This window comes from Zalophus californianus, chromosome 5 (genome assembly GCF_009762305.2).
Source record: "Zalophus californianus isolate mZalCal1 chromosome 5, mZalCal1.pri.v2, whole genome shotgun sequence".
In the NCBI taxonomy this organism is placed as follows: domain Eukaryota; kingdom Metazoa; phylum Chordata; class Mammalia; order Carnivora; family Otariidae; genus Zalophus; species Zalophus californianus.
The window spans coordinates 154,063,132-154,077,826 of NC_045599.1; the positions used below are offsets into that span (position 1 = coordinate 154,063,132).

The window sequence follows — 14,695 nt, forward strand, 5'->3', positions numbered from 1 at the left end:
AGGGGGTGGAGACTAAGGGGCTGTGTCTCTGCACCTCCCCCTCCCCCGAGGCTCCCACTTGCCCTCAGGGGCACCTGACCCTGACGTCCCTCCCTCTGGCTTTCTGCTGAGAATCCTGGTTTTCTCATGATCTGAAGGTTAGTTGAAGTGTCAGGGAGCTGGACGTGGCTGGGAAGGTCAGTCCCTCGCTACAGAGCAGAGTGCCAGGTGCTGGTGTGCTGCTGAGCACACCCTGTGTCCTTACAACCCTGAGCCGCACTCCTGTCCTGTGGCCAGCACGGAGCCAAGCACCATCTCAGCTCGGTCGTGTCCGTTCCCAGGAGAGGAGCAGGAGGGAGGCCAGCTGCCCTGGGGGTGGCTGCCGGCGTGGAGCTGGGGCCGTCATGCTGCAGCCCAGCGACCTGCCCCCCCACCCACGGGGCCACAGTTAGCTGTTTTCAGCCTAAATCCACAGAGCCAGGCCCCAATGCCTAAGTGCGGGAAGTTAAGAGAATTGTCTGCTTTTCCAGAAACAAGGTCCTCGTTCCTGGTAATGTGCTCTGTGCCTTCATCAAAGGGAGCTGGGGAGGGTCTGGGCTCCTCAGGCAGCCTGACCTGGAGCCGAGTCTCCTGCCCATCAGAGCCGCAAGGATCGGCCACCCCGGGGCCCGTGCAGGATGTACGCGGTGCCAAGATGGAGGCATGTGTCTGCCCTGCTGAGGGCATGCGGGTCAAGCATCCACGGAGACCTTGTCACCTCCCACAGAGCTCCTGTCCTGGGACGGACACGTGTCAGGCTGTTTCTGGGGGGCCTCCGTCCCAGCGGGGGGACTATGGGGGGGACGGGTGGCGCATTCAGGGTCCTGCAGCGTGCACGGTGTCCAACACCCAGGTCCCGGCAGGGGTGCGTGGTTGTTGTGCTGTAGGCACACTTCTCCCTCGGAGCAGCTCTCACCTGACCCCTCGCAAAGGAGCCTGCAGGTCTCCACCGAGGTGGGCGCCTCCGACTAGCGTGTGCACCTGAAGCACACGACCACGTGTGCCACACATGGCACCGGATAGCCGCTGGTTCCTGAGACGCTGCTGCCCTTGCCCACCCACGTGCACACCCACCCACTCGTGCTGGCTCACACAGCTAACGATCACGCGTGCTCACACTCACACCCACTCTTGCTTGCTCACACAGCTCACAATCACGCGTGCTCACACCCACACTCACAATAACACCCTTTACAGTGAAACTGAACAAACTTTCCCGAAACCTTGCAGCATGTGAGTGCGGTAGAACCATGACAGACCGCAGACCAGTTGGCATAAAACTGCAGGATGTTCACACCTGGTTCCCCCTCAGGGCAAATAGCCAGCGTGTTTCCTGGCCTACCCGCCTCCCACTCCTCATCCTTAAAAGGCTGTCGCCTCTGTCCCTGGCCTGGCCTCCTAAGGCCACATTACGGTGCAAACGCACCCCCCCCAAGAGGCACACTTACCACAGTGTCAGCAATGCTGATTTTCAAAAATTAGTAGACTTAATATTTTTAGTAAAGGTGTAAATTTACAAAATAAGTGAACAGTTCCCCATACCCACCCTCTCCCCCACCTACAGTTTCCCTCTTGTTAACATTGGTATAACACACGTGTTGCAATTGATGAACCAATATTGATACATGATTATTTTGCATAGTTTACATGGGGGTTTACTCTTGGTGTGGTGTATCCTACTGGTTTGGACAAATGTATAACATAAACATGTAACATGATAGTATCATCCAGAGCATCTTCCGTGCCCTAAAAACCCCCCCTGCTCTACCCTAACCCTCCCTCACCCCGTTCCCCGGGCAACCACTGATCTTTTTACTGCCTCCATAGTTTTGCCTTTTCCAGAATGTCATAGAGTTGGAGTCCTACTGTATGAGCATTCCAGAATGTAGCCTTTTCAGATTGACTTCTTTCACTTAGTAACAGGCATTGAAGATTCATCCATGTCTTTTCCTGTCTTGAGAGCTCATTTCTTTTCGGGCTGGATGATACTGTCTGTGTGTAGCAGAGCCTGTCTACCCATCACCCACTGAACAATATCTTGGTTGCTCCCAAGTTCTGGCTATGAATAGAGCTGCTATAAGCGTCCATTTGCAGGTTCTTGTGTGGACATAAGGTTTCAGTTCCTTCGTGTAAATACCAAGGAGTGTGGTTGTTGGGTCATACGGTAAGGGTGTGTTTAGTTTTGCAGGAAACCACCGAACTGTCCTCCAAAGTGGCTGCACTGTTTTGTATTCTCACCACTCTGGTATTGGTATTGGTGGGTTTTGGGTTCTAATCATTCCAATAGATGTACAGTAGTACCTTGTTGTTTTAATTTGCAATTCCCTGATGATGTATGATATTGAGCATCTTTTCATATGCTAACTTTCCACCTGCATATCTTCTTTGCTGAAGCGTCTGCTTAGATTTTTAGCCCATTTTTCAATTGGGTAGTTTGTTTTCTTACTGAGATTTGAGTTCTTCGTGTATTTGGGATACAGATCCTTTATCAGATACGTCTTTTGCAAATATTTTCTCTCAGTCTGTGGCTTGTCCTCTCGTTCTCTTGTCACTGTCTTTCAGAGAGCAGAAGGTTTTATGTTTAGCGAGGTCCATTTCTCTGTTCCTTCTTTCATGGATCGTGCCTTCGCTGGAGCATCTAACACGTCACCACCAAACCCGGGTCACCCAGGTCTCCCCTTACTCTATCTTCTAGGAGATTTCTAGCTTTGCATTTTACACTGAGGTCTGTGATGCATGTTGAGTGCGTTATTGTGAAGGCTGTGTGGTCTGTGTCTAGATCCATATTCTGCCTGTGCACGCCCAGCCATTCCAGCATCCCTTGCGGAAGGAAGGGTCTTCGCTCCTTTGTCAAAGATCAGCGACTGTGGGATGCCTGGGTGGCTCAGATGGTTGAGCGTCTGCCTTCGGCTCAGGTCATGATCCCAGGGTCCTGGGATCGAGTCCCGCATCGGGCTCCCTGCTCAGCGGGGAGCCTGCTTCTCCCTCTGCTTCTCTCTCTCTCTCTCATGAATAAATAAAATCTTAAAAAGAAAAAGATCAGCGACTGTACTTCTGTGGATCTGTCTCTGTGCACTCTGTTCTGTCGCGCTCCTCTGTTTGTCCGTTCTGTCACCAACACCACGCTGACTCGATCACAAGTCTTGAGGTCGGGAAGTGTGAGTCTTGGACTTTGTTCTTCTTCGATGCTGTGTCGGCTGTTCTGGGTCTTTTGTTTCTCCATATGATAAAATAACTGGCTGGAATTTTTCATTGGGATTGCATTGCATCCACGGATCATGCCAGGAAGAACTGGCAGCTTGACCATGTCGGGTCTTCCTATCCATGCACGTGGAATATCTGTCCGTTTATACAGATCTTCTTTGAAGTCTTCATCCAGGTTTGGAAATTTTCCTCATATAGGTCCTGTACATATTTTGTTAGATTCATACCAAAGGTGGTTTTTAAAATTTTTTATTTTTTGGTGCTGATATAAATGGCGTTGTGTTTTAAATTTTAAATTCCATACCTTCATTGTCGGTTTATAGGAAAGTGACTTTGTATATCCCACAGCCTTGCTGTCATTGGGATTTTCTGCACAGAGGATCACATCATCTGGGAACGGCCCTGCCCCTGCCCCTCCCCCCCCTCCCCACCCAGCATGCTCGCCCTGTACCCCTGGCTTTGCTGACATATGTTGGGCTGTTGTGTCCAGGACCATACATGTGGGTGCACAGGGCGGGCAGGAGTTGTGATGTGAGCTCACCAGCTGTGGGGCTCTGGCCAGAGGAGATAGCCCAGAAAGCCTGCCCCACCCCCACATGCATGCTTTCCAAGTTCTGGCATTTTCCACCCAAATTTCAGTGCTGTTCGTTATGACTACATGAACTGTCTCCACAGCCATGAGAAATGGGACCATTTTCCATTTCCAGTACAGCCTTTTGTTTTACCTTTGTTTAGTAACTATTTTTGTTGACATAGTTTTCCATGTATTTCAGTGATTCTGCCCCAAACTCCCAGCAGGCTGCTGCGCAGGGCAGGTGAGCAAGTTCCCAGGCTCGTGGTGTCTGCGGAGCTCAGCATCAGTCCCCCTCTGCCCTCTCCCCCACACCGGGTACCTCCTCTCCTGAATCCCGGGCCTTCTGTCTTGGGGAACACCTCTGTTTGGCAGATTCATCCCCCACCAAATGTGGGTTTTCCCCTGTTCCTTTTGGGGACTGGCTGTGCAGTGGGCAGATGACAACCAAGCATCGTGAGCAGCCTGACGGCCCCTGGGCGCACCTGGAGGTCACCTCCCTTCCAAGGAGGGAGGCGCCACTCCGGGTCCCTCCGGAGTCGGTGTCGAGGCTGTGATCCGCTGCCCCGTGCTTCGCATGGGCTCTCTTCCCTCTCTTCCCCACTCCTCCTGGCTGCTTCTAATGGTGTGCTTTGGGGCAGATCGAATTCCACCCCGGGAAACACGGAAACACGAGTTGGGGGCTGTGTGCGCCCATGCTGCTGCAGCCGCCACTCCTTCTGAACATCCCTGGGCCCTTGTTCTCCTCCCTTTAGGGGTTCCCTCCTGCGCTTGGTGTCTCGTGTCTTTTTCCTCTATCTTCTGAGAGAGCTCTTTAACTTCATCTTTCAGCTCCTCCACTGAGTACTTCTGCTCTCATGTTTGAAAAGAGGTTTTTAAATCTCTGGACGTACTTTCTCATCGAGGGTGCAACCCTTCTTTCGTGGGTGCAGATGGTAACACTCGAGGCTTGCCCCCCGGCCTGTCCTCACATGCATCTGTGCTTCTGTGCTTCAGCCACGGATTTGTGCCGGAGACACTAACCCTAACCCAGCAGCAGACCCGGGCCCACGTGCGCGGGAGCAGGACTCCATGGCCGCCTGGGGAGTGCGGACCCCAGGGCGCCCGCATCCACTACCCTCATATCCCTCCTTCCTGTTGGCCCGACCAGAAAACTAAAAATACAGAAAATAAGTGACATCTCCCCTTTTAGTTTTCATCGGGCTTGGGGAAGAAGCACTCAATCCATGTTCCTTAGGAGAATCTGATTTTCATTTTACAACATCCCAGAAAGGTCTTGACGATCATCTCACCATGAGGAAACCAAGTCCAGAGGGATAAGATAATAATAGCTTGCTAAGGTCCCTGGGAACAGAAGCCGTGGAGGTGCTGCTCCGCTGGGGGGCCCGGCACGCGGGCGCTGCCCCCAAGGCCCCCCTCACGCCAGCGCACCCAGCAGGCCGTGCGGTCACCAGCGACCCTCCTGCATCTGGGGCGGGTGATGGGAGGCGGGGGATACAAGACCACGCCCACAAGGGGGGGGCGGGTGACGGGAGGCGGGGGGTACAAGACCACGCCCACAAGGGGGCGGGTGACGGGAGGCGGGGGTACAAGACCACGCCCACGAGGGGGCGGGTGACGGGGGCGGGGGTGCAAGACCACGCCCACGAGGGGGCGGGTGGCGGGGGCGGGGGGTGCAAGGCCACGCCCACGAGGGGGTGGCCCGGCTGCGCCCTCTGCCCACGTCCGTCAGTCCGGCTCTCCTCAAGACCTGGTGTCTGTGCCGGGCCCTCGGGCGGGCATCTGTCCTGTGGTCTTCCCACCTTGGGGAGCCCTTTGTCCTGCAGCGCTGCATCAGTATCAAAAGTCGATAGTCCCTGTCCTTCCCTGCTGCTGTGTGTCTGGGCAGCGGCCCATGACAAAGTCCTGGCTTCAGGGCCGGGGCTGGGAATGCCCTGATGTGTGTCCACAGCGCCACGGCAGCCACGGGAGTGGGCACGGGCTCGTTTTACGGCGCCTGGGCACGTCGCCCACACGTTATCTGCACGAAAGGTGTCCTCAGAGAAATGGCTTTACTGGAAGTTTCACGTGAAGGCGTAAAGGGAGCTAAGATCTCGACCTGCTCCCCTACAGAGGATCTGTTCACAAAATCCCTGTAGCCTTTCCAGGGCCCCTCACAGCCCCCGGCCACACCCCAGAGTGAAGTGTCTTTGTATCTTTGCTTCCGTGGATTTTCCGGTGCGTTTGCTCCTTAGGGTCAGTCTCCAAAGCTCCAGCCAACCGCCAGGTCGAGATTGAGGCAAACTCGGAAGAAGAAGGCTCTTCTGCTGTCTAGCCTCCTCCGCCCTCCTCCTGTGAAAGCAGAGTCACGAAATCCGTTCTGCGGCCCCTTGCACAGCCTGAGCGGAGGAAGGGCGCTGGGGCCCGTGTGATTCCGGCGTGGACGCCTTCCCTGCGCCTGTGCTCTTTTGGCTCCCGTGCTGTCGCCGCTGGAGCTCGAGGAATTTGTTTTGTTACGTAGGGTCTCCGTGAGCCGAGCACCAGCTTCCTTATGCCGCCGTGCCCGGCGGGCCGCGCACTCAGGACAGTCAGCTTGACCCCTGGGGCTCTGCTCGGGCCTCTGCCCTCCGGCCTTTGAGGTCCTGGCCTGGCCCCAGCCCCTCCCCCGGCTCTCCCCACCTCACCTCTGACCGGCAGCTTCTAGGCCCCTCCCCCACCCCCACTTCTTGCCCTGGACCCTCAGTTCTTCTCAGACCTGTTCCAAGTTCACTTGAAGACTGATCAATAGAAATGGAAATCAAGTAGAAACCCAGCCTGAAGGACTTCTCAAATCTATGAATGTATGTCTTTTGCCAAATTGGGGCATTTGAGGCCATGACTTTCTCAGATTTTTTCCCCCCATCCTCCCTCTCCTCACCTCTGGGACTCCATTTACACACATATTGGACCTTTCAACACTGTCCCACTGGCCACTGACGCTCTGCTCACTTTTTATTTTTTTATCTTTTGTTTTGTTAGGTGGGACCATTTCCACCAATGTAACTTCGAGTTCATGATCTCTTCTCTCATCTCTGCCTACAGTTAAGCCTATCTATTGAATTTCTTATTTCAGATATTGAACTCTTCAATTCCAGGATTTTCATTTGGTTCTTTTAAATTTCTTCTATTTCGGGGGTCTGCAGACTACAGCCCAAGGGCTGGGCACATGTTTCTTTTTTTTTTTTTTTAACATTTTATTTATTTCACAGAGAGAGACACAGCGAGAGAGGAAACACAAGCAGGGGGAGTGGGAGAGGGAGAAGCAGGCTTCCTGCTGAGCAGGGAGCCCGAGGCGGGGCTCGATCCCAGGACCCTGCGACCATGACTTGAGCCAAAGGCAGACGCCCAACGACTGAGCCACCCAGGTGCCCCTGGCCACGTGTTTCTGTAGATACAGTTTTCTTGGAACACAGCTGTGTCCATCCGTTACTGTATGTTATGACCATTCTTTCAATATGGCAGCAAAGCTGAGCTGCTGCTGAGCAGACTGGGTAGCCCCCAAGCCTAAACAATTTGCTATCTGGCTCTTATAGAAAAAATTTGCCAACTCCTGTTCTTTTCTGCTACTGAGATTTGCTATTTTTAAATTCATTACAAGCATATTTTCCTTAACACCCTTGAGCATAGTTACAGTAGCTCTTTTTAAACCCTTGTCTGCTAAACCCAACATGTGGGTCATCTTGAGGTCTCCGTTGATATATGGTCCTGTTTCCCTGGTTCTTCATATTCCCTGGTAATTTGGGGTTGTTCCCAGGACCCTGTGGCTCATGCATTGTAGAGACTCTGTATTCTGCTACGCTCCTCTGGAGAGCATTGATTTTGTGGTGGTTGTTGCTGCATTGCCATTTGACCAGGAATGGACTGGAACTCCCCTGTGGTGACGCGAGGTTGGGACCTGTCTCTCTCCTGTGTAATTCAGGAGTCAGCCAGGAATTTGGAAAGAGTTCATGCACAGAATGTGGGGTCTGGCCTCATGCTGCCCAGCTGCTGCGGCTGCCCCCATCCCTGTCCTCTGCTTTCTCGATCCAGTAAGACTACAGGTTTCTGAGTTTTACTGCTCTGCACAACCCTGGCTGGGGCCTGTCCTCAGGAAAAAGCCATAAAGAACAGGGAAGTCAGAAAAACAAACACAAACAAAAAAGAAAACAGGGCACTGGCCTGTTGCCGACCCTTCCGTCCAGCGCTGGAGCCCTCCAGGGTCTCTTTCCGTCTCTCTACTGTGTTTAGGTTGTTGTTCCCCGGGGATACTTGGTGCAATGTGTCTACTCCCCTCCCCCCCCACCCAGCGTCCGGCCCCAAAGTTATAATTGTCACAGATCCTGCTCTCAAATCTTTATTTAGATTAGTTAGAGCCAAACATGAAATCACAAGAAAGCAAAGCTTAAAGCATGTGATCCTTTATACTCAGAGCACTTTAGAAGCAGCCTGGCACAGGAGGGTTGAGAAGGAGGGGAGGGTGCTCAGGAAGAAGGACACTGATGTGGGGCGGCCTTCTGGCTCTTGCTCAGCTCAGACACACTGTCCACCTGGACGTTCATTCCTGGGTCCACCCAACAACACTTACTGTTCATTACTACGAGTGTCTACAATTTTATGTGAGATTATCAACAACACCTGCCGTGTGGAGTTCTTGCCTTGCCTGCCCTACAAGGGACAGCCTCTGGGGTGGACACCTCTGAACACAGGATGAGGCTTTTGTTTTAAATCAAAATGCTGCTCTGGGTCTCTCTCCAGTGGTTGAAGCTGGCTAGGGTCCAGGCTTCCTTCTGTCCTCACTTCTGTTGTGCACGATGGCTCAGAATTGAAGAATCTGACGCTTCCTAGGAAGCTATTAACACTTTTCATTTTTTAATTAAAAAATTGACAAAGTTTGCTTGAGTTTTATAAGCCTGCAATGTTTAAAGTGTTTTGTGGTTTGTGAACAGAAGCTCTGCTCAGGGTCCCGGAAGCAGGCCGCCCCTGGGGAGAGGCCAGGCTGGCTCATCTATCACTCTGAGCACTCATCCGCAACATCCTTGCAGGCAGGGGGTGTGGGGTCAGCTAGGTAATATTTGAGGACACTATAAATATCTTTACCCCCTGCCCTGCACTTGGCAGCGGACACATTTAGTATAACTCCTACCTTGGTGCCTCGTGAGGTGGCGTGGCGATCAGAGTGAGGGGGTCTGCTCCTCTCCTCATGGATGGTGGGGAGGGGGCTCGGAGGCAGCCCTGTTCTGGGAAAGTGCTGGAGGAACCCCACACTTGTCTGGAGAGTTAGTGCTGGGGACCCACGCGTGTGTGTGTATGTGTGTGTGTGTGTGTGTGTGCATCCCTGTATGTCTGTGTGTGTCTGTATGTCTGTGGACCTGAGTGTGTGGACATTTCAGGTCCAACCCTGACCTGCTCATCCTACTAAGTGACGTGGGCCCCCTGTGTGTGCCCAAGTGCTTCCCATTGTTTCTCTGGGAAGGTGTCCACTGCTCGGTCTGGTTACTCCATCAGGCAGCGTTTATTCACCAAGGTCCATACATGTTAAAGTAAAACCAAAGGATTTACTGTGCTGTTGCATTTGCGTGGACTCAGCTGAATTTTGTTGAGAGATCCTTGGAGGCGGTGGCCACATAGGGCCTGACCCCGGGTGCCCAGCTGCGTCCCGAGGGGGCGTGACACCCATCAGCAATGGCCTTCCCAAGCCCCCGGCACCCACTACTGCGGAAACGACTGGCTGGCAAGCTGGCAACTCCTGACCTTTCACAGCAGTCTGAGGGTTTGTAATTACAACTAAAGTGTGTGTTCTGTTGTCCTTACCATCCTCAGCCGGGCGTCTTTGCTTAATTAGCTGTAACTCCCCCTGCCTCAGCGATCAGTTACCTGTGGGTTTGGAAGTCGCTTCATTAACGTGTCCTTGTTGGAAGGTCCCGGCCAGCAGGTAGGGGAGCCCGGGAACCCACCTCACCCCCCGCCCACCCCGTGGCCCGCACTTTCTTGGCGCTTGGGCTTCGTCCTCTGCTGTCCTTGTCACTCTGTCCTGGGAGTGTGCACCACGTGCTCTGCATTAGCACCTCAAATATCTGCTGAGCTGGAGTTGACACCGATCAGATGCTGCTCCTCAAGGGTGTGGGAGCCGCTGTCTTTCTGCAGAGCTTTGTCCCCATTGTTGTTCTGCTCCAGCTGGGCCCGGTGTCCACATGACATGGTTGGTGTGTGTGCTGGGCCCCTGGCTACCCTCTCCCTCAGCGAGGCATGCAGGAAAAGCCAGCGGCTCCTGAAAGGCTCAGACATTCTCTGTCCTTCCAGCCTGCAGGGTTTGGCTTCTCCCCAGCAAATGCACAGGAATTTTGATGTGGAAGGTTGCACCACCTAATTGCTTCCCAAGGTCACGGCCTCCCTGATGGCACGTGGTCTTTCTCTCTGTTTGCGGCTCAGGCTCGGGGACAGGCCCAGATGTGGAGACCCCAGAGGTGTGGGTCCCGAGGAGGTGCTCTGGGCTACTGCTCAGGTTTGCCTTTGCTGGGTCCTTCTGCTTCTGGAGTAAAGCAAACAAGTGTTGGGAGGAACTGGGGTCTTCCCACCCACCGCTGGAGTCTTGGAGGCCAAGCCTACCTGAGCACATGGCCGTGGACCGAGGTACTGGGTGTTCTGGTGATGGGGACTGTGGTGGGCAGCCTGCCTTCCCGCCCTCCCCGCCTCCTAGAAGCCCAGGCTGCCCAGTGGGGCAGGAACAGAGGCTGGGTCTCGGGCTGTGGACGGAGATCTGTGACCTCCAACCCCGTGTCGGTGATTTTCATAGTGACTTGATGATGTACAGCCGCCGCGGGAAGGAAGGGTCTGTCCGCAGTGACTCACCCCAACTGGAAGCCACATCCCTCCCTGTGTCCATTCAGGTTTCTGGCCAGTGACAGAAACCAGACGCCACAGGGCACCTCCAGCAGGAACTCCGCTTACGGGCTCCTAAAATGCCCATTATACCCTTAATGGCTGAACCACCAGCAAATTGCCACTTAGAATCAATCAAGTCTTCCATTTAATTAGATCATTACAATGCAGCTGCAATCTGGAAGGGGTCACGGGTGATGGGGAGGGCCGCCTACAGGCCTGACCAGTCTCTGGCTGGCCGGACTTGCTCTTGAAGAATTCCCATCAACCAGAGACCCCAGCCACTCGAGACTGACACCCTCCCTCCTGACGGGGCTGGGGGGCAGTGATGTGCAAAGCCTGGAAGGGACAGCTCCAGCTGGGGCCAGCTGAGAGCCCAGAACAAGGGTCCCAGGAGGGCTCCCCCCACTGCACACTGCCAAGCTCTCAGCCCACAGGACAGGGACGGCAACATCCCACCCCAATCTGTAGCTCCAGAGAAGATATGTGGGCCCATGTGAGGCAGAAGCCTGACTCGGAAAATTGCCCTGTATCTGTGAACGCAGAGAAAGTGAGGTCAGGCACCACAGGAAAGAGAAATATCGGGCAGTCGTGCTGATGTCGTAGGAAGGAGAAGGGGGATCCACCTGGCATAAAATGGGACCCAAGAAACAGAAGGGAAGTCCCCACAGAGCTTTACATCCCAGAAAAGGGTAAACGCAAACTCAGACACTCCAGTGAAGACCATGAAACAGGGAAATTGTTGAAGAGGGTTTTCATGGGGGAAACACGCAGTGTTAGATCTCAGACCTTCCTGACTGAGATATTTCCACGGGCGCAGCGGGACACAGGACGGGAGGTGGGGCCGGGGTGGACAGTCTGGAGATTCAGCGGCACGGTCCAGGGGCAGCCGAACCCAGAGGGCAGCTTCCCTTGCTGGGCAGGTGCCTGCCATCTTCTGCCCCAGGGTCAAGGACCGTGCAGGACGTCCGCTGCGGATGCACACCCGAGACAAAGAGCCAAGGCAGGGCAAGTGGCCGGCTGGGCGCCGTGTGGGCAGTGAGGAGCCTGCAGGAAGCTGCCCTGCAGACTGAAGGGACATCCCCAGCACTAGAGAAAGAAGACTCAGCGTGAAGATCTATCCTTGCTACAAGGTGTTCTCAAGGAGGAAAAGTTCTCCCCTAACCAGACAGAAAAAACAAGCAAACAAGTGCCCGTCAGGGTGAGGGGAGGAAAAAGCAGTCTGCTCCGTTCCTTCCTCTGTGCTTGCTCAGAGCCCAAAGCAGCGCGTGTGACCCCAGGACACCACCCGCTGTCTGGTCCTGACAGCGGCCGACGCAGGAAGACGCAAGCCAGCCACTCGGAAGCAGAGAGCTGGAAAGGCAGGGGTGAGCACAGAGAAGTAGGGGAATTTGGGAGCAGACTTCTCTCTGCGGATGGGCAAGTCCTTCAGTTTCACAATTATTTTTAAATATTTTCTTTGCTAAATCCAAGTTAAGTGGAATGTTAAAAAGTGTAATAGGAAACAAAGAAGTACAAAGGGCTTATTCTAAGGCACAAAACTCAGAGGCCATAAAACAAAGGCCAGTAAGTTTACCTAAACAGATGTCTGCACAGCGCAAAACAACATAAACAAAACTAAAAGGTGAGCAACGGTACCTGGACGGTGTGAGGACCTGCTCCAGGGTGTGACCAGCCTTGCCCCCCCGCCACCCCCAGCGAAGGAGCAGTGAATGCTGTGAACAAGCAGTTCACAGAGAAGGAAAGGAATGTCCCCCAGATGTGGGAAGACGCTCACGCCTCACTCAGAAGAGGACCGAGTTACACTGAATCTACCAACAGAGTTTCTCAGCCGCCCAGGATGCGGCCTGGTGTGTCCGATCCCGGGTGAGCTCTGGGCTAAAATGCACATGCCTCCCAGCCCTCCAGAAACCCGCCCTGCACAAGGTGTGTCCACCATCAGGAAACACTGGGACTGACACTCCCGACCTCCGCCCTGTGTGGGTGCACTTAGGTTTCTTTCTCAGCGAGTAAAGAGCTCAAGTTGCCTCTTCTGTGGATTTGCAGGGCTTACTTTAGAGCAAGAGCATCAGGTCTGAAGTCAGCTTGTCCCTCATCCACCCGTTTTCCAAATTAACAAGATCTTATGTTGACGGGCTGCCATGCCTGAGGCCTGGCCTGTGGTGTCCACAGTCTCCTCCTGTTAAAGAAAAGCCTGGTCCTTGGCACCGACAGCAAACTGACTAAATCAGGATCCCGTGTGAATCTCTAATTTGGGGAGAGATTGTAGCTAAAGACTAAATACTCAGCAACATGACCTGAGGCCAGCTCTAGGGCTTTCTAGCGTGCCCCCAAGGCTGACCCCGCCTGTGACGCTCAGAGCTCATGAGGACACACCGTGGATTCCGTACTCAGAAGGCCCACACCCCAGCAGTACGTGCTGCTCGGTGGCCGTCCCTGCAGAGGCAATGTCATGACCTTGAAAAGGCAAGAAGAGCATCCAGGAGCTTGTCACAGGCTTGACCCCTCATGCAGCGTGGCCAGCAGCGTGGTGGGCAGGAGAGGGAGCCCCCCTGGCCTGGGGTTTGTGGGGACTCCTGGGGGCAGGAGAGGGCATGGCATCTACCCCAGAGAAAAGCACCCCTGCCAACAGCCCTGCAAGGACAGAGATGCAGGCCAGAGCCGAGGGGACCGAACAGCCGGCTCTGGGCAGGGACCAGGGACTTCGCTGACACAGCTCCTGGGCACCAGACCCACTGGGACAGAGGGAATTATAAAGCCAGCTGTCTCTGGACATTAACAGATGAACAGGGGTCTCCAGTGGGAGGGGACCCATACTGTGTCACGGTGTGACAGCACCTCGCTGGGGGCTGTTAGAATGCAGAACCCGTGAAGCCTGGTGTCTGTGGCAGGGCCCAGACTGATGGAGCCTTCAGGTGCTGCCCCCTCTCTTCCCAAAGCATCAGGGAGCCCAGCACCACAGGCCCAGGGCGCTGGCGGGCACCGCCACGGGCTTGCTGGCTGCCAGCCCCATGAGCCCGCATCTGGGGCACCATGTGCTGCCGAGGACCAGGTTCTCGGGCCCAGCTGTGTGTGAGCAGAGCCAGGCCCAGGGTGCACAGCGCGGGACACCTGCACTCTCCTGCCCTTGGTGCCCCTCCCAGGCTCAGAGAGAGCGCCCTTCAGGCAGACGTGAGCCGGGACACCCCAGTGAGGCCAAAGCCTCTGGCTGTTTTCCTGCTGACCAGCTGGGGCAGCCCTGAGGGTTTCCAGGGAACCTGCCATCCATCATTCTGGGCGGCCACCGCCTCATGCCATTTGTCACACGTGCCCCTGCGTGGTTTGGTAATCCTCAGTCATATGACTGTGTCAATCAAGGTGCTGGCTTCCCGGGGCCTCACTCTGTGGCCCCCCTGCAACTTTGGGGGAGCAGGGATGCTGCCTTCACCTGAGCAGTGTGAAAATTTTCAGAAGGAAGAACATAGGAATACAGGGAGTTCGACCATGGTTGGGGGTGCAGGAGAGCCGGAGAGCCTTCAGGGCATGTGGGGGGCAGGGACCCCCAGCAGATTCTCAGATCCCAGAAGCATCAACCTGTTCTACCTCCACAAGCTGAGACCTGGTCCTTCCCAGAGCACGGTGACCAAGTGGGTCGGTGACGCTGGGGTGCTCGTAGAAGGTCCCGTGTGTGCACCTGCCACTCTGCTTCTCCACCAGACTTGGGGGACCATGCATGAGGGAAAGAGCAACTCCTCGGGCAGTCTCCTCCAGAGCCAGCCTCTGACCCCCATGATGACCCCATAATTAAGCAGGCCGGGGGGGAGAGTGGAGCTTGGGACAGGCAGCCTGGCGGGAAGGGCGGGTGGGACCAGAACCCCCTGGGCCCAGCGTGCCGGCCATCCCCCCCGGCCCTCCAGCCCCCCAAACGGGACGGGGTCAGCGCCGGCAGCCTCGCGGGATAACACCCACGCTCTGCACGGAGCTGGGGCCTTGGCACCTCAGAAGACAGCTCTGCTTTGAATCTCTAAGAAGGCTTCTCAATAAACA

At 54.9% G+C, this 14,695-nt stretch overlaps 1 protein-coding gene across 2 annotated transcripts in view; it reads left to right on the plus strand.

Annotated features, from left to right (window-relative positions):
• SLC9A3 (solute carrier family 9 member A3) overlaps window positions 1–14,695 on the plus strand; it is a 47,717-nt gene that overhangs the window by 12,121 nt on the left and 20,901 nt on the right. The window lies entirely within an intron of this gene.